The sequence below is a fragment of the Myodes glareolus genome, chromosome 25 (genome assembly GCF_982192425.1).
Source record: "Myodes glareolus chromosome 25, mMyoGla1.1, whole genome shotgun sequence".
Taxonomy (NCBI): domain Eukaryota; kingdom Metazoa; phylum Chordata; class Mammalia; order Rodentia; family Cricetidae; genus Myodes; species Myodes glareolus.
This window is the reverse complement of record NC_142050.1, coordinates 22,825,024-22,852,717: the sequence shown is the minus strand read 5'-3', so window position 1 is coordinate 22,852,717 and position 27,694 is coordinate 22,825,024. Positions and strand designations below refer to the sequence as shown.

The following is a 27,694-nucleotide window of genomic DNA, read 5'->3' as shown; positions in this document are numbered from 1 at the left end:
CTCTCAATTTTTGCCTGGCAATCTTGCCTACTTCCAATATCCAGGAGGATAAACACATGTTTTTCTTTGGATTCATCTTCCTATTTAGCTTCTCTAGGATCACGAACTATAGGCTCAATGTCCCTTATTAATGGCTAGAATTCACTAATGAGTGAGTACATATCGTATTCATATTTTTGGGCCTGGGTTATCTCACTCAGGATAGTGTTTTCTATTTCCATCCATTTGCATGCAAAATTCAAGATTTCATTGTTTTTTACCGCTGAGTAGTACTCTAATGTGTATATATTCCACACTTTCTTTATCTATTCTTCCATTGAAGGACACCTAGGTTGTTTCCATGTTCTGGCTATTACAAATAATGCTGCTATGAACATAGTTCAACAAATGCTTTTGTAATATGATAGGGCATCTCTTGGGTATATTCCCAGGAGTGGTATTGCTGGATCCTGGGTAGGTTGATCCCGAATTTCCTGAGAAACCGCCACACTGATTTCCAAGTGGTTGCACAAGTTTGCATCCCCACCAGCAATGGATGAGTGTTCCCCTTACTCCACAACCTCTCCAGCAAAGGCTATCATTGGTGTTTTTGAGTTTAGCCATTCTGACAGGTGTAAGATGGTATCTCAAAGTTGTTTTGATTTACATTTCCCTGATGGCTAAGCACGTTGAACATGACCTTAAGTGTCTTTTGGCCGTTTGAACTTCTTCAGTTGAGAAGTCTCTGTTCAGTTCAGTACCCCATTTTTTAATTGAGTTAATTATCATTTTAAAGTCTAGTTTCTTAAATTCTTTATATATTTTGGAGATCAGACCTTTGTCTGATATGGGGTAGGTGAAGATCTTCTTCCATTCAGTAGGTTGTCTTTTTGTTTTAATAATAGTGTCTTTTGCTTTACAGAAGCTTTTCAGTTTTAGGAGGTCCCATTTATTCAATGTTGCCCCTATTATCTGTGCTACTGGGGTTATACATAGGAATTGGTCTCCTGTACCCATATGTTGTAGACTACTTCCCACTTTCTCTTCTATCAAGTTCAGTGTGTTCAGATTGATATTGAGGTCTTTAATCCATTTGGACTTGAGTTTTCTGCATGGTGATAGATATGGATCTATTTTCATTCTTCTAAAGGTTGACATCCAGTTCTGCCAACATATTGAAGATGCTTCCTTTCTTTCATTGTATACTTTCAGCTCCTTTGTTGAAAACCAGGTGTTCATAGGTTTGTGGGTTAATATCCCTGTCTTCTATTCAATTCCATTGGTTGACTTCTCTGTTTTTATGCCAATACCAAGCTGTTTTCATGACTGTAGCTTTGTAATAGAGTTTGAAGTTAGGGATGGTAATACCTCCAGAAGTTCCTTTATTGTATAAGATTGTTTTGGCTATCCTGGATAATTTTTTGATGTGTTCTTGGATTCTGTTTTCCAGAATTTTATTGAGAATTTTTGCATGGATGTTCATGAGTGAGATTGGTCTGTAATTCTCTTTCTTGGTTGGGTCTTTGTGTGGTTTTGGAATCAGGGTGACTGTAGCTTCATAAAAAATTATTTGGCAATGACTCTTCTGATTCTATTATGTGAAACACATTAAGGAGTATAGGTATCAGCTCTTCTTGGAAGTTCTGATAAAATTTTGCATTAAAACCATCAGGTCCTGGGCTTTTTTGGTCGGGAGGTTTTTTATGACAGCTTCTATTTCCTCACAACTTATAGGTCTATTTAAATATGGTCCCTGTACCAGAAGATCCATGGAAGAGCATTTGAAGGAAGAGATGGGCAGGCGCCAATGCAAGAATTCCTCCAACAAACTGAAAAACAACATGAAAACACGAGAACCCAGCAAATTTACAACAGGAGGACTTGAACACCCTAATCCAGAAGAAGTAGAAAAAATTGACATTATGAAAGTGATAGAGTCCCTTAAACAGGAGGTGAAAAACTCCCTGAAAGAAATGGATGAGAAGAATAACAAAAGGTTTGAAGAAATGAGTATATCCATAAAAGATACCCTAGGAAACTAAGAAAAAACAATCAAACAGATAATGGAAACAGTTCAAGACTTGAAAACTGAAATGGAGGCAATGAAGAAAACACAAACCAAGGGCCGGCTGGATATGGAAAATCTAGGTAAATGAAGAGAGACAACAGAGACAAGCATAACCAACAGAATACAAGAGATAGAAGAAAGAATTTCAGATGTTGAAGACACCATAGAGAAAATAAATGCTGATCAAAAGAAAACAGCAAATCCAACAAATTCTCATCCCAAAACATTCAGGTAATCTGGGACACAATAAAAAGACCAAACCTAAGAATAATAGGGGTAGAAGAAGGAGAAGATTTACAGCTCAAAGGCCCAGAAAATATATTCAACAAAATTATAGAAGAAAACTTTTCCAACCTAAAGAAAAATATTCCTATGAAGGTTCAAGAAGCATACAGAACACCGAATAGACTGGATTAAAAAAAAATCATCCCCTCGCCATATAATAATCAAAACACAAAACATACAGAATAAAGAAAGAACATTAAGAACTGCAAAGGAAAAAGGTCAAGTAACTTATAAAGGTAAACCTATCAGACTTACACCAGACTTCTCTATGGAAACCATGAAAGCCAGAAGGTCCTGGATAGATGTACTGCAGAAACTAAGAGACCATGGATGCAAGCCCAGACTATTATACCCAGCCAAGCTTTCATTCACTATCAATGGAGAAAACACAATATTCCAGGATAAAAACAAATTTAAACAATGCATAGCCACAAATCCAGTTTTATAGAAAGTAATAGAAGGAAAATCACAACTCAAGGAATCCAACAATGCCCACAATAATTCAGACATCTAGCAACCCTTCACCAGCACAACTCAAAGAAGGGAAGCACACAAACTCTACTACCAAAATAAAATAAAATAACCAGAGTTAACAACCGCTAGTCATTAATATCACTTAATATCAATGGACTCAATTACCTATAAAAGGCACAGACAAAGAGACTGGATATGAAAACAGGATCCAACATTCTGCTGTTTACAAGAAACACACCTCACCCACAAAGACAGACATCTACTCAGAGTAAAGGGTTAGGAAAAGCTTTTTCAAGCAAATGGACCTAAAAAACTAGTGGGTGTGGCCATACTAATTTTGAACAAAGTTGATTTCAAACTAAAATTAATCAGAAGAGATGGAGATGGACGTTTTATACTCATAACAGGAACAAATTCATCAGGATGAAATATCAATCCTGAATATCTACGCCCCTAATGTAAAAGCACCCACTTATGTAAAAGAAACATTAATAGAACTCAAGACACATATCAAACCACACATACTAATTGTAGGAGACTTCAACACTCCTCTCTCACCAATGGACAGGTCAATCAGACAGAAACCTAACAGAGAAATAAAAGAATTAATGGAGGTAATGAATCAAATGGACTTAACAGACATCTATAGAACATTCCACCCAAGTAGGAAAGAATATACCGTCTTCTCAGCATCTCATGGAATCTTCTCGAAAATTGACCACATACTCGGTAACAAAGCAAACTTTCACAGATACAAAAAAATATTAATAACCACCTGTGTCTTATCAGAGCACCGTGGAATAAAGTTAGAATTTAACAATAATTCTACCCCCAGAAAGCCTACAAACTCCTGGAACCTGAACAGTCAAATACTGAACAACCCCTGGGTCAGAGAAGAAATACAGAAAGAAATTAAAATCTACCTTGAATTCAACGAAAATGAAGACACAACATACCCAAACCTAATGCACACTATGAAAGCAGTGCTAAGAGGAAAGTTCATAGCTCTAAGATCCCACATTAAGAAAATGGAGAAAGCTCACGTTAGAGACTTAACAGAACAGCTGAAAGCTCTAGAAAAAAAAAGAGGCACATTCACCCATGAGGAGTAGAAGACTGGAAATAATCAAACTGAGGGCTGAAATCAACAAAATAGAAACACAGAAAACAATCCAAAGAATCAATGAAACAAAGAGCTGGTTCTTTGAGAAAGTCAACAAGATTGTGACAAACCTTTATCCAAACTAATCAAAAGGCAGAGAGAGAACATGCAAATTAACAAGATCAGAAATGAAAAGGGGGACATAAAAACAGACACTGAGGAACTTCAGAGAATCATTAGGTCTTACTACAAAAGCTTATATGTCACAAAGTTGGAAAATATAAAAGAAAAGAACTTGTTTTTAGATAAGTTCCATTTACCAAAATTAAATTAAATCAAACCAGATAAAAGGCCTACCTTGCTGCTTGCAGGCTATTGAAACAAAGGAACTCCTGCCTGGTTGCACTCACCACCCAGTCCCAGAACCCAAACAGGCTGAACTGGGGGAACTTATGGCCCCAAGAAGGGAGGAAGAAGGGAGGGGGTGCCTGGGCACAAGCTGGGATGGGATGGGAAGAGAAAGTCAGTAGCAGGGGAGACAAGCCCCTGCAGAGTGACCAGGAAGTTTAGGGGGTTGAGGAATGTCTGTACTCTGGTTTCCCTGGGCTTCTGCCGCGGGTCAGGAACACACTCACCCCTCCGATGGATCTTCTGGTACAGGATCAGGTTCCCTTGCTGGCCAGGGACCTCGCAGACAAAAGGCCTACCTTGCTGCAGGCACGCTATTGAAACAAAGGAACTCCTGCCTGGTTGCACTCACCACCCTGTCCCAGAGCCCAAACAGGCTCTGGAACTTATTTTAAAGGGAAAGTTTACACATGCATAGCGCTGTACACAACCACCCAATGAATGATGTAGCCATGCGATGCATGACATAGTGACCTCAGGTGGCAGGACCTCTGGTCTGTTTGTCTGAATGCCGGCGGTGGGTGGCTGGGAGGGGAGGGGACGAGATTAAAAGTCCTGTGCTTGTGTTTAGAGCAAGGTTGGAAAACCAATTGAGGGACTGTTGATGGAGGAAATTGGTTCTTCCTCTCTCAGCAGTCATTGGTTGCTTGTAACTCTTTATCTAGGCCTTGTGAAATTTCTCATCCTTGTTGGCATATTGACTGGTATGGTGAATATGGGGATCTTAAGTGTATGGATGCCACTGCCCTATCATGCGCAGAAAATACTATCTTGCAGCAGGTATTCTGGTCCTCTAGATTACTATGATTTATGTTTCAATCTAGATAGAATATGTTCTTATGAAGTAATAGAAACAGGAAGTGCCAGGTAGTGGTGACACACACACACACACACCTTTAATCTCAGCACTCAGGAGACCAAGACAGTTGGATCTTTGAGTGTAGCACCAGCCCCATCTACAGAGCGAGTTTCAGGACAGACAGGGTTACACAAAGAAACCCTGTCTCAGAACAAAAAAAAAGAGAAGGAAATAGCAATAATTCAGAAATAAAGCAATAAGTTTATAGATCATAATTTTAAATTTAAGAGAATTTTATGTGAAATCTCATTCCATATCTTTTTATATACTATAAAATATAACATTCATAATATTTATATTCTATTTTCAAATCTCTTAAGAATATGGTGTCTTCAGCCATATAAAGAAACAATATCATTACCTTATAACTTATGTTCGTGTGAACTTATTAATGTAAATATTGTTAATACTAACTATAAAATTATCCTTTCTCACCCTGCTAAGCAAATGTAAATACTGTTCTTGTCTGTGAACACTGCTGGAATCACAAATTCAAGCATTGAAAAGAAACATGAAAATAAACATCCCACACGTATTGTGCAAGACTCTTCCATTTCTGCTGGCTGAGAGAAAGGTCTGCCTAGAAAATTGAGTTTATATTTTACCCAACAGCTTCTACTTGCCTATACTGGCCCTGTACCCTGAAATAACACTCATTTCTGACATCAAAGAACCACAGTCTTAATTGGACCCACCTGCCTTTTTTTTTAGCAGCCCTGGGGCAGGAGATGTGGGAGGTGCAGTCCCTTTAGAAATGAGTCAGATTGGCCACAAGAAAAGCTGCGAAGAATTAAGGGTTGTTTTTTTTTTTTTTTATAATGTTGCTTTCTGATGGGCATATGTATCTTTCTATCACCAATAAATTCTGTGTGTCTGGGGAGGGGGGGATATTGCATCGTACACATTTTCAGGGGCCCTGAGTAGAACTTGTCTGGGCTTGATGTGATTCACTAGGGACTTGGGGAGTCTTTAAGAACACACTCTAGTTTGATGAGCTGCATGTCTTAATTTTACTTCCCTGTATATTTACTCTATCGAGTTTCTTCTTTCTATTAATTGGATTCTTCAACTTCTGATGGTTTCTCTTCTACTCCCAAATTTCTGGAATTTATTGCTCTGAAATGAATGGCTCTAGCTCTACTCAATCTTTCAGTTTCCACATCTATTGTCACTGTAAGGTGCTCAGTCTCTTGGATTCTTCCTCTAAATTTCTGGGGAAATATCCCGATTTGCCCAGGTTAAGTTAGATGTCTTTTTCTGATTCAACTGAGATAGTAAAGCAATGCAGTGTACAATATTGAATTTGTAAATATATCCTTTTAAAATTCAGAATTGATACACAATTGGCAATAATAGCACGTTGGCCTCAGGCATATTACTAGCCAAAAGTCAAATCATTAATTTTGTTTATTATTATTTGTAAAATTTATTACTATACAGCAAATATTAAAAATATAAGCTTTAAAAATAAATCTAGTTAGTGAAGACATTACATGTTAAGAAAGCTGTTTTGCTGTTCTGATTTTCATATTTCTAGTATAGTGTATTAAATATAAATGAAGGAGTAAAGGAATGATGAATTCCTTTCATTCTACTGAATGTAATGTACTATTATTTTTCATAAAGAATAACTGCCTATGGTAAGGAGTTGTGTGTCTCTAAATGACTCATTTATTCTCATCTTTTATCCCCAAAAGGCCAAGCTCTCTTTTGCTACCTTGATATTATTATGCTTGTGGAGAACATTCTTGACAAAAATTATTATCTCACAATAGAACCCATTTACTCTTAAACTCTTGGTCTGTGGTCAGCCGTGAACTTCCCGAAAAATTTCGCTGACATCTCCACTGCATTCTGGGTACTGAGTCTCTCATTTTTTTTAATTGCTGGCTTTATGATAATCCGCTAAGTCTATGATTATCTTCTTTGTCTAATTGTTTTATCTTCAGCATTACAATACAAGCTCTATATCCCAGCACCTAACTCCCAACTAGTTCCTCAATATTCACATAACATTTTGGCATGGAATAAGTCCTAATTATTTTTATTCAGTGTGTGAGTTACTTGTGAAACAAGTAGACTGAATGGAGCCTAGCAAATCATAATAGACAGCTAAGATGGAGTATGATAAGCATTGTGCTGACTGCTCCATATGCTCCAATGAGCACAGAGAGCAAACTGATACTGTGCTAAAGGATGTGGTAGAGAGGACAGGCTCTACAAAGGAAGTGACAAGTGACATCTTAAACATGCATGTGACAACCATTTATGAAAATGTCATAAATTTGAAAGAGAGGGAAGATGTTTATGGGAGGATTTTTAAGGTGAGAAAATAAAGGGAGAAATGGTGAAATTATATTTTAGTATCAAAATATAAGAGATTTTTTTTAAAAAAATAAAAAAAATATGCTTCTTCTTCCAGGAAAGAAGGCATGAAGAGAGCTCAGGTCGAGTTCTGTAACAGGTCGTCGTGTAGGTCTGGAATCAAGCAGGGAAAATACATGAAATTCCCAGTGCACTAACTATAGTTCTTTGTTCACTGCTTAAAAATATTAAAGAAATGAAATTGAAGTTTGAAGGAAGTTCTAATTAGCAGTAATACCTTTTGCCCCACCAAATGCAAAATGAAGCTCCTACAGAGTTCTATAAAACAGGAGTAGTGTGTTTACATTTAAAGCGCTCCCAACAACCAGTTTCTAAGATTGCTTCATCCCCACCGTACTGAGATTCCGAATGATATGAAAGAAAGAGGTACCCTAAAACTTCTTTCCCACACTCTACCAGAAGCTCCCTCTCTCTTTTCTACACATGTGTCCTGTAGCTCTGAGAAATTATGCTAACCATCGCATCGAGGCAGGACAGATAACTGTCCACATCTGCATTGTAACCTGAGACCACATAGAAAGTGCCGAAAGCTGTTAGTGGGTCGATGGATTACCACAATCTCAGCATCACAGACTGAAATCTGAAGAGCAATCCACACACAGCTCCCCAGGGCCTACTACACCTGATACTTCATCTTAGGTGTGGGTGGTGTCCATTACCCACAAGCTTCTGCCTAGGTAGGTCAGATCTTAACATCTGAATAGCAATGAAACCGAATTGTAATTCTAGTACAAGGGGAAAGAATCCCTCTGGCCCTCGACTCTCCACAATCTGACCCAACTTGCTTTTTCTGCAAAAGAAACAAGAGAGATATGCTTTAAACTTACTTAGCACAGTAGGTTTCCATGCTAGCAAATGACTCAGTTTAGACTGACAAGTCAATGATTCATTCATAATTTGGGTAGGAAAATAAATTTGTCCACCAGAATATATTTGGCATAAAGAGAAGAATCCTAGCAGAAATTGCCCCAGGCTGGAATCATTTCATTACTGGCTTGGTCTTTTCCCATGGTTTCAAAGATAAACTCTTTTCCCTCTGAAAACCAGTGAATGGGGAGTTGGGGCAAATGGTAGAATAAAGCCTTTAACAACTCGGCCAGCACTTCCTCTGCAGACCCACAGCTGTTCTCCAGTTTGGTCTCATCAATTTCCTGAAGAAATGGACTTTGGACTTGCTATAGAGGAGCACTTCTGGAAGACAGTGACACTAAATAACATGAAGTCACATCAGTCACATCAAATAAGCAGCAATTGGAAGCGGGCCTATGAAAGGAGTCCAATGCAAGCAGAGTCATCATCCTCATTCACATGTCCAACAAATTTAATTCAGAATTCTGAAATCTACAGGCTTGCTCTGAGAGTAAATTATATCGAGATAGATATTCTACATGCATATGTCATGTGCGGGGAGTAAGTTCATCTTTCTTTCACTATCCTACATTATATTAACACTGACCTTAGGTTTACAAAAGAGTCCCAGTGAATTTGGCCAAAACACCTAATCTATTCTTTTAAGTCCAGCAACTGAAGAATTTCACAATGACTATTTTTAGAATCATTTTAAAGTAAACAGTATGCTACAGTTATTGAAGATCAGCAAATAGATATTCTCTGTGTTTTTCCTTGTTGATTCTAAGTCTTCATGATGAAATTTTAATTATAAAAGCATGCATACTTCCATAATAATAAAGTAGGGCACCATTTAGGTATTAAAGGTGTACTTATGCAGATTGGATCTCTGTGATCACTTATTCTTGCACCTCTATTAGGTTTTTTGTTCATAATTTGATATTTGCAGAGTCAACCAATGATGTTCTTTATACTATGCACATAGGCACACATTATGTAAACAGTCACGAGGGTCAGTGATATCCAGTCAGTAATTGTTGAGGGAATGACTTTATAGCAAAGGCCCCATGACAACTGTTTAGAGAACTTAGAATCATTTTCCGAAACAAATCTGATTCAGGGCTTTGTTCCAAAGGACTTGGGTTACTGGCATGGTGCTACAGTTCTATTCCATTAAATATGAAAGCTTTGTTCTCCAGCCCTTTGGCGTATCTACAAAATAAGATTAAACTTAAGTAAATGGTGCATCTTTTGGAGTCCAGGATGGCTTCCTGCCTAATACACATCAAGAATACCCTATGTTAAAATGACTCATCAAGCGCTTACAATTTTTCTAATTTCATAGAAAGTTTAAAAATGTCACACTGTAATGGTTTGAGAGCCTTTGATTTTCTATTCAATTGAGAGCTCATTAACAAAATTTCATATAGATTTTAAATTGCAGATTCAAAGGCAAAATTCAAGATGATTGCTTCCATGTACATAACATACTATGATTTTTACTAATATTTGTTATTTACTGATATTTGTTTTGTTTTGGCTTGTTGATGTTGTTAAATGTAATAAGCGTTAACCTTGGCAGTAGGGTCCAGATTTTTTTTAATGAATCCAAACCAAAATAAGATTTATCATTTGTTTGTTTATGCTTAAAAACATTCTAGAACTGTTTTTCCAGTTTCTGGTATAAAAATATAATATCTCATAAACCTGCAAATTCTCACAAAAAAAGTAAATATACCTTAAATAACCTTTTCCATTACAATTCTCTTTGGCTCTGTGACTCAGTGTTGGCCATGAAGTAGTCAAATTCGGGCCAGCTAAATATATCACTAGGGTAAATGCAGTTGCATGCTGCCAAGATTGAGCACTTACGTTTCATCTCTGGGACCCACACTGTGAAAGAAATACATGTTTGGTTTTTTGCTCATTTGTTTGTTTTTTAAAGAAATACGCAAACTCTGTTCACAAATCCAATGCCCAACATGTTTTCATCCTGCTTTTGAGGACTCTACACATCATAGGTTTGTTTTGTTTTTTTGTGATTAAATTTATTCTAAACAGACACCAAACATTGTCTTGCCACATAAGGAATGATCAAGTATTCTAATTTGTGTCAAAAAGTAAGATTAATCCGGAAGTGGGTGAACTGAAGCACACATTTGCAAGAGTTTCTGAAACATATTCATAGTATTCCACACTCATCATTTTGCTCAGCACCATTCTCATGTAATGCACTTTCTTCTAATTTAAGGGCATGTGAAAATTAAGGGACAATTACCTAATTATGCCCAACACTGCTTATAGCTTTAACCACAGTCACTGCATTCCCTTTTGCTGATAATTTTTTACAATAATGACATTACTGCTGTCAGTGACCAGGATGATAAGAAAATAACAATGAAAATGGTGATTAGAAAAATGGAAGACCTTGTTCACACAACATAGCAAATGACCAAGTTCAACCTGAGCAAAACATTTAGAATGACAAGCAACTGAGAATCGACATTTGTGGTTCATTGATGAACTTTGATTGATGAACTTCATAGTTCATCAATCATATGAACAAGACCAGACCAAAGCAAGTCAAGATTCTGTAAATGTATATTTATAAAAACAAAAAGAAAGAAAGATGAACCTCTTGGTAGAGGTGCAAGTCAAAGAACCTTGAAATTCCTTATAGTTTATTTCAATAATATAAGCACATACCCTCTGGCTGTAAGCCAGATGAGCAGCCAGATTCCCTTACATCTATCACATCACCCTCAAAGTTTTCCTGAGGAGTTTGTTAGGATGCCTGTCATTTAATTTTACAGTTGAAATCAAGGCTTATTGCAAGATGGTACTTTTTTATTTCTTTCTTTCCTTGAATTTCCAGCGTGAATCCAAATTACTTGCCTCCAGTGGTCCATTTCTTACTGATGATCAGCTTGTTGCTAACTATATCTTTCCTCTCATCTCTTGCCTCTCTTCACTTCCGCCTTCTGCCTTAGCTCCCTAAGGCAGGCACTGTACCTGTAACTGGATATTCAGCAACAAACATTTGCTTGCTCTAAATCTCTAGCCTCGTTATATTGTTTTCTTTTTTGTGAGAATAGTCATTTTAACTTCAAGTACACTGCCCACATATTAACTCTCTATCATGTCATAAAAATTCTATTTTTGAGTTAATTATTTTCTTTACTTCCTTTTAATTTCATACCTGTATAGAGTATATCTTGGTCATTCCCATCCCTCAACTCTGCCCAGCTCCCCCTGGGAACCTCTCAAAATATCTCCTTCCCAATTTCACATTACTTCTGTAAATGTTTTCATAAACTGCTGAATCCAATTAGTAATACCCTGGTAAACATGGGTGGGTGTATTTTTTTAAAGGCTATGGGTTTATAAGACCTCGTGTAAAATTCCCCATCCTAATGACTTTAAGGTATAAAACTGAGTGAAGCTCATTCACATTGTTATGCTATAGCTCTCTAAAATTCTCTCCTTTTGAAAATTGAAATCAATTTGTAAGTTAATATGGACTGTGGTCTAGAGATTGGATCTCAGGCATCTGGAGGGACAGGCAAATGAGATATCTTTAGCCCTTTATTATCTTGTATTTTAAGACAAGTTTTCTAAGTTGTTCAGCCTTGTCTTGAACTTAACCTGTAGCCCAAGCAGGCTTTGAATTTGTCATGTTCCTCCCTGGGACTCTCAAGTGACAGAGATCACAGGCCTATGCCACCATTCATAACTGAGAAGCAGTTTGTTGATGCATTCTTTTTCTTACTGCATCTCCCATTGCCCAGCCCTACTTCAGGCTCCATTTACTCCTTAGTCCAATTTCAACAAAAGTCTCCATTGTTCTCTCCTTCCTAGCCACTTCCACTGTAGTTCCAGAATACTACTCCACACATATGCTTATACTGATGTTTGTGCAGACTTTAAAAGTGCATTTATCCCCCCTCTCTCTCAACAAAATGTCAGCAGTTGGTACCTTTGAAAGAATAAACATGGGGTGGCTAAAATTTACAGAAGGTGAGCTGATGAGAAATTTTAACAAAATTTTGAAAAATGTGAAGGACAGGTCATCAATAAAAGCAAATTTAAAAGGAATTTCAATATACAGAATGGTTTCTGGGTAAGAAGGAAGTCAGTGCACCTCACCAGGATTTCAGAGAGTTCCAAACAGGAAGTTTCAGTTAAGGTGGAAGCCAGGGTTGACACTGAACTAATATGCCAGTGACTGAGCTAAACACATGCACATACCCCAGAACCCTGGCAGTTTTGACTCTATTCTTCATTAGTGTTCAACCGTTGGGAGTCAATTAACTCTTTATAATTTTTTAACTTGTAGTCCATCATTTACCTGAAAATGTGGTACTACTATATTGAGAAGATACAGGGTGATAGGTGCCGAGAAATGGCAACTTACCGGCTCATACAAGAAGAAAGACGTGAACAAGGACTAGACATATAATTTAAAACTATGAACATTTTATCTGAAGGTACTGTGGCAACTAGATAAGAAATGAATAAATGTGTCAAACATACTTACCTTAACAGCATTATGGATCTAATATGTGTCATAATTTAGTAATAAATTACTTGGAACCAAGGGTTTGGCTCAGTCACGGAGCACTAGCCTAGAATACACAGATTCTGACTTTGATCCTGAGCACTGAATAATTAATTAATTGAAACCCAGTATATAATCAAGTGTTTTCTTGATGTTTTTCACCTTTCAGTGGTATGGGAGAATTGTCTATATTCTGTCAATCATGTTTTAAATAAATGCTGATTGACCAGGCAGGAAGTATAGACAGGAAAATCAGACAGGAAGTAGAGGCAGAACAAAGAGAACAGGAGTATTCTGGGAAATAGGAAGCTCCCTGCACCATTCCTGCCCAGATCACTGAGAAGCAAGATATAACCTGCCCAGCTGTGAAAGGTATAGAGCCATGTGGCTAACATAGATAAGAATAATGGATTAATATAAGATATAAGAGCAAATAAGAAGACTGAGCTAATGGACCAATCAGTTTTATAACTTGTGGAGATCTCTGTGTGATTTTCTTTGGGGCTTGCCAGCTATGGAGTGCCAGGCAGGACAGAAACTCCAACAAGCAAGCCAGCCCTCATGTTACATTTTAGTGACTGCCATTATTTTTGTCAACAATGGCATATTGATTTCTTCATGATCTCACTCAAGCTAAACATACCAACTTCCTCTACCATTGTCTTTGCCAACCGGTTCTCCCAACACATTATAGTTGGGGGAGGAGTCGAGTGTTTGTCTAAGTTGGTCCATCTGTACTTAATCCCATCTTTTATATCTGTTTACAGCTGACCATTCCAAATTTGGCTTGACAAGGAATACTTCCTGAGACCATCTAGTCTTCATTGAAAACATCTTAATTGTTTTGTTATCAACCTGTATATACCCATCATTCAACTACATAAAAATACAGATTGATTTTCTAGAATATAAAGCACATAAAAATGTGAAATGCCTACTTGACAGGCTTACTAAATAGTATCTTCTCAATATTCTCAACTGAATATGTGAGATACTGAACTAAATGAACCTAAGTAAATGTTTTTTTTTTCCACTCAAGTATATTAAAACTCTTCAAAGACAAACTGTCCTCTACTGTAGTCAAAGGCCGATTGTTTGTTTCCTGACTGCTCAGACCAGGAATAAACACACAGAAACTATATTAATTGCAATACTGTTTGACAAATAGCTTAAGGGTATTTCTGGATAAGTTATATCTCAAATTAACCCATTTCTATTCATCTGTGTATCACCATGTGGCTGTGGCTTATGAGCAAGATTCTGGTGCATCTGTCTCCTGTAGGCAGCTCCATGGCATCTCACTGACTCTGCCTATTCTCTCTCTATATCTTTGTTCAAATTTCCCAACTGGCTTTACTCTGTTAAGTCACTGGTTGAAAGCAATTTCTTTATTCATTAACCAATAAAAGCAATACATATACAGAAGGACTTCCTACATCACTCACTGTGATCCCTACTGCCTACCAAATGCAAGTGTTCACTGTGCATTCATTCAACAAACATTAGTGATAATTCTGAAAAATCCGGGAGTTATGGTTTGAACAGTTTTGCAATAGCCTCACACTCTTTGTCAACTTAGCAAGGTGGAACCATGTACCCCGAAAATCCTTCTCATCCCAGTTCTAGTTCAGGGTTGGACTCTGGGTAAGATTTTAAAGGTAAAAGTGAAGAAGCAGTCATCCTTCCTTTAAGTTAGTGCTGGACTACAAGTATTGCCCTGACAGTGTGACTTATCCCTGACCTAGGTTCTCTGGAAGGGACAGCAGCTGAGCCATAGCTCCTCCCATCCCTGTCAGATATCCTTCTTGTGATTTTGAGACCCACGTCATGTGTATACCAACATGTGAAATCATCTCCAGGTTACTCAGCACACTGTTAGTAATGGGTGTTATAAGTTTCTCAACAGAGTTGCATGCTACCCATATAAATAGTAGCTTTATAATGTAGGTTGTCATTTGGTACCACAGGTTCTAGGTTGTTCTTGTTTTGACCCATATTTTGATTCTTTTTCACCAAGAGAGATTCCAGGCCTACCATCATAGTCAGGAAATCCCAGATGAATTAATTCATTGATTTCTCTTTATGATGACTGGAACTTCCCCTGAGACCCAACAATCATATTTCAGATGTTTTTAATCACCCAATTTCACCACTGTATTTGCAACCCCAAATCCTACAACAAATCCTCTATTACATATTATTATAGTGACCAAACAGCTATGATACACCAGATTTAAAATTATTCAAAAAGTTCTTTAAAAGTTTGGTAGAATAATAAAAGATAATAAAATAAAAGGCATAATCAGAGTAGATTTTTATATTCTTATATATTTTAAACAGCTGTGGGTGGATTTGAAGTGAGAGAAGCTTCAGAAAAAAAAGTTTTCATTCTTAAAATTCCGTGGTAAATATCACATAATCATGGCACTTGTCTGCCTTCTTACCTCTCGCTGATGAACTCCAATACTCCAATAGACACTGACCTACTATAACTGAAATACCTAGGGAATAAATGACTCACAAGCATGTTTTGCCCACCTGTCCTTGTGTTTGTCTTTCTCACATTTGACTAACTGTTGTAAGAGATTTTGTTTCCATATGTATTCATCTATATTAGTGTGTGTGTGTAGCTGTGTGCATGTGTATATACATATCTCCCGCATATGGCTGCATGTAGAGGCCAGAGGTCAATGCTGAATGTTAGCCACAGTTGGTCTTCACTTTAGTTTTTGAGACAAGGTGTCGCTGTGGCTAGAGCCACCAAGCACCTGTCATCCTCCTGTCTCCACCTCCCTTGCACTGCGGTTACAGATGCATTCCCAGATTTTAGTTGGGTGTTAGGGATCTGAACTCAAGTCCCCGTGTGAACAAAGCAAACACTACCTAGTAAACCATCTCTTAGTCCCAACCATACAGGATTTGGGGAGGGCAGTCAAGATAGGGTTTCTCTGTGAAACGATCCTAAATTATCCTGAAACTCACTCTGCACACTAGGTTGACCTCAAAATCACAGAGACCTGTGATTCTGCCTCCTGAGTGCTGGGATTAAAGTTGTGCACCACCACTGCCCGGCCAGTGTAGGATTTTTAACTCAAAATGTTAATATCCATCCATTAACTCTTTTTTTTCTGTATACTTCAGTGAGATTATAATAAATACTAACTAAAGTAACAAAGGATAACAGTGAAAGGAATGAGAAGGACAATCTCCAAACATCATATTCAACACATTTCTGGAATATTTGAAGAAGAAGGCTATGTGCTGACTTGATAGCTGGATATAAAAGCAAAGGGAATGAATAGGAGAAAGAACATACCCAACAGAACTCTGTAAATATTACAGATCAGAGACAGCAGAAGAGCAAGTACCAAGAACAGAGTAGAGCTGGGAACAAGGATTCATTGTAGGCATGCGTATGAACCAGTTAGACAACAGTCTTCTCATGCAGATTGAACTATAGTCTAGCATCTCACACTGATAGCAGTAAGCAGTCTTCTTCCTTCCAACATTCACTCAAAGGCTTAGGTTCTGCTCACTATGGCATAAGAGCTCCAGTCCACAAAACATTTCACACAGAGAATACAACATCAACTACATGATTCCCTAAATGGTAAATAAATTCCCTTAGTGTTAAATATAAATGACCAGTGAATGATCTCCAGCTAACTAAATGAAGGCAGAGAAGACTACACCAATAGGGAGAATGACCAAGATAAACAGAAGAGAGAAGAACCCCTCAGAAGAGAAAAAAATATCCAGGTACTGAGGAGAACTTTTAAACACAACTTTAGAGTTTCTGGGTGGAATACATTGTAACCAAAGACAAAGGACACAGGTGGATGAAACACACAAACCAGGAAATAAGGGTGTCTCTATAGAAACTGATTTGACAAATCAAAACATCCATTTAAAAGCTTTAAAAATGATGTGAAGGCACTCTTCAATAAGTAAAAATAAAGAAAACAAATAAAAGCAAAAGAAAAGACAAAAGAACACCAAAATTGAGAATCAATAGAGGAACTTTAATTAATAGCATTTCCAAATAAATGAAAAGTTATGGATGAACCAAATAAAAAATTTCTCCAGTGATAAGAAGAGGTGTATCCTCAATCTGGTGAGACCTACTTGCTCTCAGTCTTAGTCTGAGAAACTTTTCTTTTAGTGTACTTGCTTTTCTGTCGCTTTGATAAAATAGCAGCTTTGATCAAAATTTTACTTTGACCAAAAGCAGCTAGGAGAGAAGATTCATTTGGCTTATGTGTTACAACACATTATCTGGTGAGGCCTACTTGCTCAAGCCAAGACAGGAACTCAAGGCAGGATCTTGAAGCAGTAATCATTGAAAAACATTGCTTATTGACTTACTCCACAGAATTCTTATATAGCCCAAGTCCACGTACCCAGAGATGATACTGCCCACAGCAAACAAGAAAATACCCCCATAGACACACCCAGAAGCCAATCTGGAGGACGTTCTTAAGTTGATATTATCCCTTCCCAGTTGGCAACTTAGATAGGCCAGAACATACCTACACACCTTCTCTAAGACCTAGGGAATATCAAGGAACAGAAATCAGAAAGAACGTAAGAACCTGAAGATTCAGAAAGAGGATGTCTGATAGGCCATACACAACCATTGCAATCCTTTCCATTTAATTTTTTTTTGTTTCATGTGCATGTGTGGGTGCCTGCATATATGCATGTGCACCTCATGCATGCCTGGTACCCATGAAGGCCGGAAGAGAATATCAGATTCCCTGGAACTAGAGTTACAGACAGTTATGAGCTGCTATGTAGTTGCTGAGAACCAAACTCAAGTCCTCTGCAAGAGCAGGAAGTGATGTAAACTACTGAGCCATCCTCCAGTCCCTGTCACTGCCATCTTAAAGTCATAGGCACCATAATTACCAGTATTGGAGCTACATAACTGGACATGTCAACAACCAGTTATGAATAGGGAAGGGAGTTCTTCTGGCCTACACCTCCAAGAGGAGATCTTGGCTACTGAAATATCAAAGAGAAGGAGGCATTGTCTTCAGGAGTGTATCGGATGTGAGGCCATGAGGCTCCAGTTTAGAGTTCACAACCCATGGTTACAAAAGTCAAGGTTAAACTGAGTAGGTAACAAAAATAAAATAAAATAAAATAAAACAAAATAAAATAAAATAAAATAAAAACATAGGAAAAGGGAGAATTTTCAGGGAGGAAGGACTTGATAGTGGTGGGAGAGAAGAGTAATTAGACTGTGCTTTATACATGTTTGAAAATGTCAAAGAAATTTAATTAATAATAAGAATTTAAATTGCTTTTAATATAAAGGAACCCATCCTGGGCATTTTATTTTGGTACCTCTGAACTGCAAGGAAGGAGTAGGGTGTTAAGTCGGTACAAAAGCATTGGCCTCGTAGACAAAAAGCCCATGATTCCATCCTAGCACTGTTTAAACAAGAACTAAACTTCAAATGTTCCAGAGATGGCTAAAAAGATGATTAAATCTTAGAGTGGAGAAGGATGCAATGGCTTCCTATTGTGTCAGCGAAACCAAAGGGCACAGCTGTGCCTGAAGACTGCCTGAGAAATTCTGCTGTCCAAGAAAACTATACTCACTCAGATCTTTCAATACCTCAGAGATTATGACAATGAACTTTCTGGGCTATGGCACTGACAAACTGACCTCCCAAAGTAGTGTGAGCTCCTAGTCAGGTACCACTAAAAAGAGTCTGGGGTAAATGACTTGTAAGAGCACACCACAGGTGATTTCTTTGGAGATGGGAGCTAACCGCCCTAATAAATAGAAGCTGAAGTTATAAAACTGGCAACTTGTAAAGACTAGAGAGTGGTATTGGATAAAAGACAAACTCTTCAATACTTTTTAATTTTTCTAGCCATGTGTACACACAAACAGCAGGTAGTTCTTTTAACTACCTGAAACAGTAGACTTTTTCATACATTTATTTTATCCAAAAATTACAGTCTGTGGTAGGGCAGAAGAATTACCCCTCTAATGAATCCCACATATAGTGAATACTTTCTCAAATAGAAAGCTAGACTTTGTGTATGCAGTTAATACTAAGACATGTTTATTCTGGTTAATCCAGATGGACCACATATAATCACAATGTCTCTAAAAGACAAAGAGGGTCTGAAGGCAGAGGGTCAGAGGGACACGTCACAGGAAGAATGGCTAACGTGATGGAACACGGATGGGTCTGAGGATGGAGGATACTCACCAAATGCAGCAGCTTTAGAAATGGAGAAATACAGGAAAGTGGACTCTTCCAGGAGACTCCAAGCAGAAATTGCATTGCATTGACACCGACTTTGTCCTCTGTGAAAATTCTGTCATCTAGAATGATATGATAAAAAGATGAAAGTCACAAGTTTATGGTCATTTATGACAGCATAGAAACAAAACACACACTTAAGCAAGAAGGAACTCGTGATATTCTATTATATCAATGTGCAGTTTTTTCATAGCAGTTCTTATAAAGAAAAATTTAAAGATTAGCAAAAGCACGTTTTGAAATCTTTGTTCCTTCTATTTTGAAGGGTGAAGAATGGTGGGTACATGGGCTTTTCCTTCCTAATTTCCTTTCTAATTCATAGAGTTTCTTTTGAAGTCTCACCCCTGGACTAATAGTGACCTGCTCTCAATAGCAGAAGGTGTCATGATTTAATACCTTAAAATACTTCTAGGTACTATTTTTTACACTGAGTTGTGGTTATTTTGCTGTTGTTTAGATTTGCCAAACACGCACATGCCAAAAGATTCTCAGCTGTGCCAGTAACTTAAACATTTTTTTATCTTTTAATTTACATCGCCTCTGCTTTACTATGCTATAAAACCATGCTTGCTCTGTTACTTTAGGATATTTCTATGTTGTTATCAACAAGATTCTTTGAATTTTAAATCTTAATAGGATGGTCTATATTCAATCCCCTTAGTCTCAATGACCTGGTACACCTATCACATCTCTCTTTCTGCCCATTATTTATTGCCAGACAGAAGTCACACAGAGTATAAGGAAGAAAACACACTGAGTCTAAGGCCCACCTGAGTAACCAACTTCTGCTTGTGTTTCTTTAAGAAAGTCACAGCATGAGGCTAGAGCATGCATAAACATTATGTAATAAGAGGATTAGCAAGATCAGTGCTCTCCAGATTCCAAGGTCTATGATGGCCACTGAGGCAGGTCTATACTCATGGAGGAGAAAACTCTCAGTCACACCAAAGTTAAACCAAGACAGCTAACCCATCACCAGATCCTGGAATCACCCATGACTCAGCAACAATGTGTTCAAGCCCTCACTTTTTTTTTTCAGGAAGATCTTGCTTCTGTTGTTTGACTCAGACATCTATAATTCTCTCTAAAACCAGACAAAGTCAGTAAGCATCTCTAATATGGACAGGAGTCAAAGAGGAATACATCCCAGTTGCTGATCCATTATAGTTCATTTATCCATTCATTTCTCCTGGCTCACATTTTTGGAAGTCCCAAGAACATATCACCCCACTGACTTTATTTTGCCAGTGAATTATAATGCAGGATGTCATATTGTTTAACTTGTGTTCCATAGGCATTTTTGAAGTACTAGCTTATTAACAAACCTACAAATGTATTATCAAGTTCTCATGAAATGAGGTAAATGTGTTTTTCAATAAGCAGAAAAGTATCCAACACGTATTTAAGCAAAAATTTTCTTGAGGAAGAAAACTTTGAAAACTAAAGATGAAAAGTTATCAAAGTCTACCCCCAACAAACCCTCTCAAACTTGAATATATCCCTTTCTAAAAGGGAAGACAGAATCAAAATTACTAGGAATATTCCTAAAAACAAGCCTCTCTGTTGACACAAATAATTTCAATCAGACAAAATCAAACCAAATTAAAAGATATCCAGGTTTAACTGGATGTCTATGTTCTTGGGTGGCTCAAATGACAGTAAACAGGATGCCTCTCCAGCCACACCTCTTTTGAGCATGAACCCACCAACACCCAGCTATCCCCTCCCCCACGTCGCCCCATGCCTGCAGGAAGTAGCCAGACTTGAGCTGATGCGCCTTTATCCACACAAAGAGTCTGGAATGTAATCCCAGCTCCTGGCCTCCATCTTTGAAGTCCCTTTCCCCTGAGCCCCGCAAACCTAGGAAAGGTCAAGACTACTTCCAGGGGGTATTTAAACTGCCCCCCAGAAAATAAACACGTGGTCTTCTCTCTTCCTCTTCAGTGTTGGCTTTTCATTTCCTCCTCGGGCCACCCAAGGGTGCAGACGTTCAATTAAACCTGGATATCTTTTAATTTGGTTTGATTTGGTCTGATTGGAATTATTTATATCGACAGAGAGGCTCATTTTTTTTAGGAATATTCCTAACAAAAATGAAAATCAAATCAGCAGAGAAACATCACCTGTCTGCAAAACAACTAAACTGGCAAACACAATATAACCACGACAGAGGGAAAGTAATGCTCTGAGCTAGCTTTTCATCTCTTACTCAATAGACTTCAGTAGGTTTAAAATATCATCAGCAGACCAGAGTAAAAAAAAACTGGAGGGTGTCGTCTTCAACCAAACACACCCTCTTCAAAGTAGCATCCCATTCTATAGACAACAGTAATTGTCCTTCATTTCTCAAATATTTGCCTCCATCATCTGTCCCCTTCCCCTATGGAAACCCAAAGTAAAAATACTATGAAAATATCTCCTTCTCACAAATAAAAGTCTAAGATATCTAGGCTCAGTCTCTGTAAATTGCTTACAGGAGAATGTGTGTGTGTGTGTGTGTGTGTGTGTGTGTGTGTGTGTGTATTTACAAATATAAATCCCAGTGCATTATATTTAACTGAATAGGGAATAAAATGCAAAGAAGTTTCTGCAAAATAAGCTTAGTAAGCAGGCAGTCTTGTTTTTAGTGAGCCAAATTATCTATTTATATTCCTAAGCAGCAATTAAATCATTTAAAAGATTGTTTAGCATGCAGGCAGTTTACCGATACATCAAGTCTTTTCTTGGTATCAATTTTGTTCCATTATGTCCCTATTTTTAATGAAGTCTTGATGGATTCTTTTCGATGATCCTCTTTCCTAGAAACATGAATAATTTCATCTGGCTGACTGTGTTGTTTAACGCTCCAACATCCAGTCGCAACACTTTTGCGGATGCATATAGATTTAGATATACAAAATTAAATGAAAGAAAATTATTTCAATTTTTCTATCATGTTTACAGTTTTATTTTTCACGTGATTGTTGTGGGATAATGCTCTTGTACCCTGTAAAGATTTGTCACCTGTATTAGTTTAATAAAACACTGATGAACCAATAGCCAGGCAGTAAGTATAGGTGAGGTGACCAGACTAGGAGAATTCTGGGAAGAGGAAAGGCTCAGTCTGTAGTTGCAACCAAGGCACAGAGAACGCAAGATGAGAATGCCTCACTGAGTAAGGTACCCAGCCACGTGGCTAAATGTAGATAATAATTATGGGTTAAATTATATTGCAAGAGGGAGTTAATAATAAGCCTGAGCTAGTAGGTCAGTCAGTTTATAATTAATATAAGCCTTTGTGTGTTTTGTTCGGACTTAATGACTGGGAGACTGGGCAAGACAGAAACTTCTGTAAACACTTGATATATTAGGCAGTAACTTTTAGTATCTCACCACTGCCAGAAGCTTATGTTAAATATTCCATTTGAAAATAATTTGTTTTCAGGTGATGAGCCTTTAAAAAGTTAGGTTATACATGTATTAATCTTCACATTCCTTATTAAAATTGCTTCCCTCCTCTTCATGGAAAGTATGGACTTTGAGTTAGATGTACTTCTATTTCTGGCCATGGTCTTCAGTGGCAAGCTATGCAAAGTTGGGCAAGCTGCTTCAGGTCTCTGAGATCTCGAAAGAGGCAATAACACTGTAAAAATTAGCAGGCGCCTTACTTTGGCACTATTAATATTTTTACTACATATATATTTTTTAATATCAGGGTTTCAAACTAGCCTTAAACTCTGTGTAGTACTGAGAGTGACTTTGAAATTCTAATTCCCATGCTTCTACCCTCCACTGTTCTGGGATTACCATACCTATTTCTTGAACGTGTGTCTTAAGTAAAACCTATGGTACTGTGCATGCTAAGGAAGTACTCTACCAAATAAGACACATCATCAGTCCTATACCACATAATTCCTTATTGTGAAGATAGCATTAGTAGATGGCATATACTTACTTAATAGTTCTGCATCTTCTGACCATGAACCAAATTTCTCCAAATGTTAATAAAAGATCATGGAGAACTGCTGCTTCATAAAATTCTTTGTTGATTCTGCCAAACATTGCTTAATAAACAGTTAATCATTAATATGCATTAAAATATAAGGCATTTTCTAGAATGCTGTATGGCTGTATGGATATATGTAAACGTATATGTATTTTTGAATATGTATGTATATGTATGTATTCGTCAGACATTGATCTCAGGTGTCTTTCGCATTGACTTTCCATCTCATATCAAGGTATATCACTGAACCCAGTGCTCTCAGATTCTGCTAGGCTCGTTGTCCAGAAAGCTCCAGGGATCCTTGGTCTTCGTCTCACAATGTATAACAAGAGCTTTAAACACTGTGGATTGGACAGAAGGTTCAGCAGTTAAGAACACTCATTGCTCTTGCAGAGGACTCAATCTTGATTTCCCCCACCTACATATGGTAGCTCACGATCATCCATAATTCTAATTCCAGTAGATCTGATGTCTACTTCTAACCTCCCTGGGCACCAGGTTTCCCATGGTGTACAAACATACATGCAGGCAATACACTCGTCATACACATGAAATAAGTCTAAACACCAAGCCATATTCACATCCTTTATCTAGTACTTTTCCACACTGTATTACCTTCCTAGCCTCTGTAATCAAGTACCTGACAGGGAAAAAGGAGAAAGGCTTCACTCTGCAGGGTTTCTGAAGATGCCAGTCCAGGAAGGCAGAGACAGCATAGCAACTAAAGCAGCTTAGCCTGTGGTGATGGAGACTGAAGAGTTTCATATCATGATGGTAATGAAGAAGCAGAGAGTCAAAGCAGGAAGCAAGAAAGACCATAACCCTCAAGAAATGGCACTGCTCCTTCCCCTGCTGGAAATCAAGTGTTTACATACATAAGTCTGTGGGAGACATTTTACATGCAACCATAATATATACATAAAACATATAACAAACTTAATCATCTTATTAATGGATCTGGATTCACAAGAATAAAACACCACCATATGGTACAGAAACAAAGAATGAGAAATCACTGAGAATCAAAAAACAGACTAATTATAAAACAGCTTTGGTCATCGCGTAAGGGGGAAATAATTTAGTGTTAAGGTGACTGCAATTATAAGCATGTAATTATGTTTATTTTGGGACAGGTAGAACCAGAATAACTCAAAGCATGTATTTTTCAGCAAATATTAGTTTCAACACTGGTTGGCATTTTAACTTTTAGTTTTGTGAAAAGGCAGTCATATACACTAAATGCAAACTAAATGCAAGACTGGTTTATAGTGGGTGATTAAAGGGATCCCTGCAGATGTCCAGGCAGGGAAACAAACCACGCAAAGATATAAGAATGCAAAGCCAGTACCAGTTGACTTCATCAACCTGGATCAGCTTTCCCAGCGTCTAGTAAGTCATTCCCAATGTATTTAAGTCCAGTACAATATGGAAAGAAAGCTTTCTGGTATAATATAGACCCCATCGCACAAGGAAGCATAATTACATTGAAACTTAACTTAGGGTTCGTATCATGTCTTCCACGAAAACAGGTTCTAGAAAAATACTATGTTGCTATCTTACAGGCCTAAGGGTGATTTGGGCTATTATTCACCTCTGGTCCTGGCTGTGGGAACTTCACAAAGCCTCTGGCTATTAGGGTCATTTAGATTACTAAACTACCTCTGGTCTTGGTTGTAAGAGCTCGATGAAATCTTGAATTTTGCATGCAAATGGAAGGAAATAGAAAACACTATCCTGAGTGAGATAACCCAGATCCCAAAAGATGAATATGGTATGTACTCACTCATTAGTGGATTCTAGCCATAAATAAAGGACACTGAGCCTATAATTCGTGATTCTGGAGAAGCTAAATAAGAAGGTAAACTCAACAAAAATCATATAGTTATCCTCATGGATATTGGAAGTAGACATGATTGCCAGGCAAAAGTTGGGTGCAGGCAAGTGGGAGTGCGGTGGGTGTAAGGAGAGACTGGTAGGGAGAAAGGGAGGATTGGGGAGAGCTTGGGGGAATGGAATGGTTAGGATGGAAAAGGAGTGGATATGGGAGCAGGGAAGTAGATATCTTGATTAAGGAGCCATTTTAGGGTTGGCAAGAGTCTTGACTCTAGAGGGGTTCCAAGGTCCAAGGAGATGTCCCTAGCTTTTTCCTTGGGCAGCAGAGGAGAATGTGCCTGAACTGACCTTGTCCCATAGCCACACTGATGAATATCTTGCATATCACCATAGAACCTTCATCTGGAGATGGATGGAGATAGAAACAAAGACCCACATTGGATCACTGGCCTGAGCTCCCAAGGTCCAAATGAGGAGCAGAAGAAGGGGAACATGAGCAAAAAAGTCAGGACCGCAAGAGGTGCATCCACTCACTGAAATGGTGGGACTGATCTAATGGGAGCTCACCAAGGCCAGCTGGACTGGGACTGATGGAGCATGTGATCAAACCGGACTCTCTGAATGTGGCTGTCAATGAGGGCGGACTGAGAAGCCAAGGACAATGGCAATGGGTTTTGATTCTACTTCATGGACTGACTTTGTGGGAGCCTGGTTTGTTTGGATGCTCACCTTCCTAGACCTGGATAGAGGGGGGAGGGCCTTGGACTTCCCATGGGGCAGGGAACCATGACTGCTCTTAGGATTGGAGATGGAGGAAGGGATGAAGGGGAGAAGGGAAGTGGATGGAGGGGAGGGAATTGGGAGGTGGGGAGGAGGTGGAAATTTTTAATAAATAAATAAATAAATAAATAACCCCCCCCAAAAAAAGAGCTCAATATGACCTGGTCCAACAGATAATGCAGATCATTGTCCTATTTATCACTCCCAATTCTCAGCTTTCTGGATGGAAGAGCAGGTTTTTCATTTTTCCTTCCGTGTGCTTCTGAATTCTCTGGAGATGAGTGTGCTTCTGAATTCTCTGAGGATCTGTGGGCTCAAGGACCTTTATGCTATGCTTCCAACAGCTAATAATGTAGAAAAAGTTCAACACAGCTAGATCTGAGTTAAAATCATAGTTCTGGCATTGGTTGATCTAGGAACTTAGGCAAGTTCACAACCACTATGATTCTGTTTACTCACCTGCATATTAAGAAAGAACAATACAAATGCCAGTCGGTGGTAGTTTATGAGGGTCTAATTTCTCTCCAAGAATGGAGATATAACCAGAGATGTAGAATGCAATCTTTGACCCGTGGCATTAATGAGAGTTACTATGTACTATCTACCTGCTGTGAGCCACTCATCCGTCTAAAAGTACGACTCCCTTAATGTTGAAAAACAAACAACAGCAAAGCTATGACAGACAGAAGTAAACAGAAAATGGTGCACAACTAATCGTATTTGCACTTTAAACAATCACCAGCACACTTCACATGATCAAAGGTCAATGCGGTCACCATTCTCTATTCTATCTTATTTTCAGTGATGAAGAGTTAAAGTAAAATTTTGAAACATTTATGCAATTACTCTTTTTTATTTGAAATTTCTCTTTTCATTTTACATACCAACCACAGTTCCCCCTCTCGCCCCTCCTCCCGATTTCTCCTCACCTTTCTTCCACCTTCCCCCCACCCTGGCGCCCATTTATTCCTCAGAAAGAATAAGATTTCCCATGGGGAGTCAACAAAGTCTGGCAGATCAATTGGAGGTAAGATCAACTCCCTCTCCCTGTATCAAGGCTGAGTAAGGTATCCCTCCATAGGGAATGACTTTCAAAAGGACACTTCAAGCACTAGGGATAAATCCTGGCCCCACTGTCGGTGGCCCCACAGTCTGTTCCAGCCATACAACTGTTATCCACATTCAGAGAGCCTAGTTCAGTTCTTTTAGGTTCCCCAGTGTCAGTCCAGATTCAGTGATGCCCCACTAGCTCAGGTAGGCTGTTTCTGTGGGTTTCCCCATCATGATCTTTACCTCTTTGCTTATATTATTCCTCCTCCGTCTCTTCAACTAGACTCTGGGAGTCCGACTCAGTGCTCAACCGTGGATCTCTGCGTCTGCTTCCATCAGTTACTGGATGAAGTTTCCATGATGACAATTAGGGTGGTCATCAATCTGAATGCATGGCAAGGCCAGTTCGAGCACCCTCTTCACCACTGCTATGAGTTTTAGCTGGGCTCATTCTTGTGAACTCCTGGTAATATCTATAGCGCAGGTTTTTCATTAACCTCATAATGGCTCCTCTATAAAGATATCTCTTTCCTTGCTCTCCCTATATGTCCCTGCCCCAACTCAACCATCCTGTTCCCTCGTGTTCTCCTCACCATCCCCTTCACCCTTCCCTCTCCTTCCCACATGCCCAGTTATTCTTTTTCAATAAAACTTTAGGAGATAGCTATCGGGGTAAGAACCTGAATGATTAGAGAAGTGGCAAAGAAGCAAGCAGTAACGTTCTCTCTCTCTTTCTCTACTTCCTTGATCGAAAAGGGTCAAGAATCTTTCTAATCCCCTCCCTACTACTTCCTG

The 27,694-nt window shown here is 38.4% G+C and overlaps 1 long non-coding RNA gene across 1 annotated transcript; it reads right to left on the bottom strand.

Moving 5' to 3' along the window:
* LOC148117851 (uncharacterized) lies at positions 1 to 27,327 on the bottom strand. Its single transcript, XR_015736673.1, has 4 exons — positions 27,143 to 27,327; positions 23,186 to 23,281; positions 19,198 to 19,313; positions 1 to 1,808 (listed from the first exon to the last, which is right to left on the bottom strand). It is a non-coding gene; the product is annotated as an uncharacterized LOC148117851 (long non-coding RNA).
* Between the last annotated feature and the right edge of the window lie 367 nt (positions 27,328 to 27,694).